Here is a 6,000-nt window from a genome sequence, read left to right as displayed (position 1 = left end):
TGTAGAGAAAACTTAATTCCACACTCAATACAGCAAGAAGGCTGCAAATCTCTTCTCTGGCACTCTGTATGTAGTTGTGTAGCTCTCCCTCAACAAAATAGAACTCGTGGAGTTCTCTTCATGCAAGCTGCCCAAAATAGTCCACCTTTTTAAAATTGGGGTAGCCTTTTCCAGTTTTAGCTACATGTGGCCCCTTCTATGGTTCTAAACATTATTAAAAATCTTCTAAATGTATTCCTAAGGCTGGATACATATGCATGCTATAACTTTTTCTAAAATGGAAGAACATCTAGGCTTAAACATGACATGGACACTAATTAGGAAACCAAATGGGATCCAAATGGGATGCGACCTGATGAGCTTTATTGGGACATCTCATCCATACATCTCAAGCCAGTTGGCTTGCATTTTGAGTCCTATACGCAACATATGGGCATACTTGGCTTGACTTCAAAGTGACCCACAAATCACTGTAGCCATTCATCGGCGCATCAGACATGCTCGGAGGTGGAGCCTTGTACCCACATGGCATATGATGAGTTTCAAATTTCAACTAGGCCATTCAGTGTTTGGACATTCCAGTCAGAGCTATTTCAATTCTCACACTAGCTACATATAGCTAGCACTGCAAGAGAGCTTGATAAGATCAGGTAACTTGGGGCACTAGTTCCAAATACAACCACAAAACACTATCTCAACTGAATTTCATGGCTTTTTTCTGCTATAACCCAGTGGTTTCCTCAGAATAGTGGCTACTTGGAACAAACAACCCAAAAAAGTCCAAAAACTGTATTCACCTACTACAGAGTGGCCAAATACCACTTCCACTTGTCCAAATCCAACCAAACTTGGTAGGAGTAGTTCCCTACTCGTGTTTACCTTCACAACAAGTGTCACCTCAAAATTCCTTCAATAATCCCTTCATCATTTCAAAAACATATCCACAGCTTAAGCAACTTCTGACACTTGGTCCAGACACTAATTCCACTCTTGCACATTCTCATTAGACCTAAAGTGATGCAAACTATTCATATCTGTCCATAGGCATGTCTTAGACCCTCACATCAAGTTTCATGTGAATCACCCCAGGGGAAGGCCTCCAAAAGACAATAAGATCCACTGAGCCTTATGCAGTTCAAAACTGCAGTAGTGGACAACTAGGAAACTTTCACCCCTGCAAACACCTGCCTCTTGATGTCCAAATATTATGAGACTTGGTACTATTGAAGAAAAATATATGGACATACTCCACACCAAAATGTGTGGCCTACATCACTTCCAGTAGAGAGAAAATAGGGCTGGAACAGGGCACATTGGCCATGCTGAAATTCTGGAAACAAGCAACAATACCAAACCTAGATGTAGAAGTTTTATTTGCATAGATTTCACTCTCCAGACCCTGTTCCTTACTACATCTCACCTCGGGTTCCACTTCTGCTCCATACCACTACTCCGCACAACCACTGCTGAATTGTCACAACTCACAAGAAGACACCAAGTAGAGAAAGGGAAAAGAGAGTTGAATTCAAATCCTAATACAGCCCTGAGATTCTAGGAAGATGGGAACAACACCATTTGTCAACAAATCCCACTCTTCACAGACAATACATGTCCAACACTGTCAAATACACCTTTAGACACATGAATCCACCTCTATCCCCTTGGTTTATCAAGAGCTGTATTCAGCCTGCAGATTTGACTCTTTTTGCATAAGATTGTTTAATATTCATGTAAGCACACAATCAGATTGTACCAGAGACCAGAAACCTCAAACACAACCCAAAGATGCATGAAACAAGCTGCTATACGGATCTGCAGCAATAAAATTACAGAATTCAACAATAAGAAGATGCAAGTATATTGATCATAACAAGTGAAAATCTGTACAGAAAACCTAATTCCACACTCAGTAAGACAAGAAGGCTGCAAATGTCTTCTCTCTGGCACTCTGCATGTAGTTGTATAGCTCTCCCTCATCAAAATAGAAATCGTGGAGTTTTCTTCATGCAAGCTGCCAAAATAGTCCACCTTTTTGAATTTGGGGTAGCCTTTTCCATTTTTAGCGGCATGTGGCCCCTTGTATGGTTCTACAAATTATAAAAAATATTCTAAATGTATTTCTAAGGCTGGATACATATGCATGCTATTATTTTTTCTAAAATGGAAGAAAATCCAGGCTTAAACATGACGCGGAGCACTGGCCCCAACCTCTCTCGGCTAGAAAGGTTTTATGTCGACGAGTGGGCTTGTAGCCATGGAGGCATTGTTGGTGTTCTGGCAGGCATTCCCCCAGGTGATGGATGCGTGTGAGAGAGTCTGAAGGCACACAAGAGAGGTGGTTCCCCCCTCCCTTCGATCTTTTTTATTGACCCCTTTCACTTCAGAGGAGCTGGCGGAGGCCGTGAAGGCATTACCTAGGGGCAAATGCTCGAGGACGGATGGGCTTCCTGTTTCTTTCTTTCTTTGCCATTGGGACCTCATGGAAGGTGGCTTTCGTGCTACCTTCAATGAGATTATGCTCACAGGTGTCATGCCAGAGAGGCTCACTAAGGGCTTGATACATTTGATTCCCAAGGAGGGTGGTGATAGATTGGAGATCCGGTAGTGGAGACCCATCACCCTTCTAGGGATGGCCTATAAGATTTTGGCCAAGGATATCAGCAAGAAACTTCAGCCTTCTCTCCCAGACTTGATCCACGACATTTAGACTGGTTTTGTTCAGGATCGAAGCATTCTGGACAACATCTTTACCTTTTGGGAGGCAACAACTTCGGCCAAGATGCGGCAGCAGGACCTCATTGTGCTACTCCTAGACTTTGAGATAGCTTATGACACAGTGGATTGGAGCTTTTTGGAGGGCACTATGAGCTGGATGGGATTCCCCATGGAGTGAATTCATGGAGTCTCATGACTTTATTTAGCATCTCACAGCCAGGATCTCATTCAGGGAACTCGAGGCGACAGATTCCCCCTTTTCCGCTCGGTTTGACAGGACTGTCCTCTGGAACCCTTGCCTCTTTCTATTTGTTGCCGAGGCCATGAGTAGTTTTCTCTCCACCCAGGAGACTGGACTTCAGGGATTGTGCCTTCCCCTCCGCACGCAGGAGGAGCTGCTAGACTCAGAGCTTGCAAACGAAACAACAACCTACCTTGTTGGAGATGTTGGGAATCTCCAGAGATTCGTGGAGGCGATAAAGATTTTCTGCCGTGCATCAAGAGTGCAAATCAACTGGCACAAGTCGTGTGATTTTTGGGTAGGCTTAGCACCCACCCCGACTTGGCGACCAGTTGAGGCTTTCCAATGGATCCTAAGAGGCACTCTAGTCCGATACCTCAATTGCCAAGTTGGCATTGATATCTCTCCCAAGCAGCAGCTTGCTCCACTTCTTCTGAGTATTCGGAATAAGATTTTATACTAGAGCTCGGTGCGGCTATCCCTAGCAGGCAAAGTGGTGGTGGCGAGCCAGGTACTGCTTGCCACCATGTGGTACATCACCTCATGCTGGGCCTTTTCTTGGGCATGTATTGGCCAGGTAGAGCATTTGATCCGAAACTTCTTGTGGGCCAGAAGTGATGGGAGGCCAGCCAAGGCCAAGGTGGCATGGAGAGTGATCATTCAGCCATGTAGCAGAGGGGGGATTGGCCTCATTGATCCAACTATATAGAGTCGTGCCCTGTTGGGCAAGTTGATTGTTAGAGGACTCCTACCAGGTGGTGAGCCTTGGTAGGATTTCCTCTTGGCCCGGATTTCAGCCCGCAGTCCGAGCCTTGGAGGCCCATGGCCGCAAAGTACTAGATGGATCTTCACAGAGATGCGAGCCCGTGATTTTAGTGTTGCCTTTGAGGACATATTCACAGCCAGTCTACTTTGTGCTTGGTATCATCTCAGGCTAGCCCTCATACAGATTGTTCCAGTACCCTCAGAAAAGCAACTTCGGCAGCCTTTGATCTGGAACCCCTTGATCCGTTTACCCAGTGGCCACATGCTAGGGGCCCGATCGCATATATCCTGGGGCACCTTGAGCATGGGACCAGCCAAGTCTCTCAAAGATTGGATTGCACATAGGCAGTTACCTCAGGCGGAGCAGGAGAGAGGTCTGACAAGGATCTGGGGTAGAGACAGGCTCAGCATCGACACCAACTCGGCTATTCCTTAGGAGTGGATGACTCCTATTCCACACCTGTTGTGCCTGGTGGTGCAATAGCAGCAGAAGGGTCAGTGGTAGTTGGCGGATAGTCAACCCACAACGCACAACGTGAGTACCACCTCGGTGTCACACCTGTAGAGACGGCGGACTGTAACCACCTTGGAGCCGTTGCCAAGATCAAGAAGGCTCAACTTAAAAGAGTGATCAACTACTGTTGCAGAAAGGAGAGAGATGGATGAGGAGAGTGTGTTGACGTGTGCGTGTGTAGACTCATGGTTTGTGTACTACAGTGTAGCCTTGTAATGTGTCAGAGTCTTACAAATGTCTTCTGTCTCGATTTGTAATACTTCTGGAATGGAACAAAAGGCACACTTGTTATTACTCTTTCTTTTCATGTCAATTGTTACTCTGTCATGAATGATTATGTTGTAGTTCTACTCATGTGTATATACTAAGTGAGAGCTGAGTGAGGAAGGGAGTGATGCATATTCACTGCACTCAAGCCTGCCTACGAGAGAGAAGTCCGGAGCATTCCCCACAACCACTTTAGAATTGGTATTTGAACCCTAAACCTATGGCGGGAGTCTTCATGTCTCCCGCGGCATTGCCTGACTAGTCTACCACACGAGATTGTTGTCTTGCCATTCCGCTAATAGGGAAATTAGTGAGAAACACCTAGCGATCCTGCTGGGAACTCACAACAAACCTCTCAGTGTAGCAATCTGCACCATTAGGCAAGGGTAAGAGGGCTTTGAAGCAGACACACGTTGAAATCACAGTATGGAGGAAACCTTATGGAAAACTCAACATGAAGAGCTGCTCATCGCACAACCCAGCCACATTCACTTCACATCGTCAAGAAGACAATGTGGAAATATCCACTACCCCGCGCGAGAAAGAGGAAGCTTTAGAACTTAGATACAATTCGGACTAAGAAAAGGAGTGCCAAGAAAGAGAGGCAACACACACTCCTGGTTTGGAAAACCCAGGAAGGGAGGAGCAACCTAACCAACAAGAATAACCACAACCAGGTTTGGAAAACCCAGGAAGGGAGGAGCAACCAAACCAACAAGAACAATCACAAGTAAACCCCCGGAGAAGGTTCAAGGGAGCCATGGCATCACTAGCCAAAAAATTTCCCGGTGTTTTCAGGCGATAAAGGGGAAGATGCAGACCTGCATGTGAGTGAGGAGGTTTGAGAAATACTGGAAAGTGGCTAGACCTGAAGATTTAGAAGAACCAAAGCTAAGTGAAATTCGCAGAGATGCCTTCATGAATACCTTCTGTCAGGACTATGGTCCTACGGAAGTCGAAACCCTAGCATAAGTTAATAGCTTTCGGAGTCTCGAGAGTATTGTTAGTGCTAGCGGGGTTCAGGGGTTAATGGGCGTTAGGGTTTGGTCGATGTGTGTACACATCTAAGTTAGCACGGCTCTTAAGTAAGATGGGCGGCCGGGCTAGGAGGTGTGGACACAGGCCAGGGTTTTGCTATAAAACCCAACGAGAAACCCTAACTCATCATTATATGGTTGGGAGGTGAACCAACTTCCACCCTCTCTTCTTCTCCATGCCTAGGCTATGGCGGCTTGAGGAAGACGCAGCCGTAGCGGAGGCGCCACACTGGTATCAGAGTCAGCGGCGGCAGGTGTGACCTGCACGAGAAAGAGTTCGACGCTGCAGCAAAAGAAACGAGCGCAGCCGCCGCCCATACGGTGACCTCCACGAGCGCAGCCGCAGCGTACGCGCGCCTGCGTGAACAGCCCACAGCGAGCGTCTCCGCCGCCTACCCGTCGTGCGTACGGCCCTACCAGACGGCCACCACAGCGGACGCCCAAGGCGGCGACCAAGGCAG

Source organism: Cibotium barometz, chromosome 54 (assembly GCF_041138505.1).
Source record: "Cibotium barometz isolate CiBa-2024 chromosome 54, ASM4113850v1, whole genome shotgun sequence".
Classification (NCBI taxonomy): Eukaryota; Viridiplantae; Streptophyta; class Polypodiopsida; order Cyatheales; family Cibotiaceae; genus Cibotium; species Cibotium barometz.
This window is presented reverse-complemented; position numbering follows the sequence as displayed.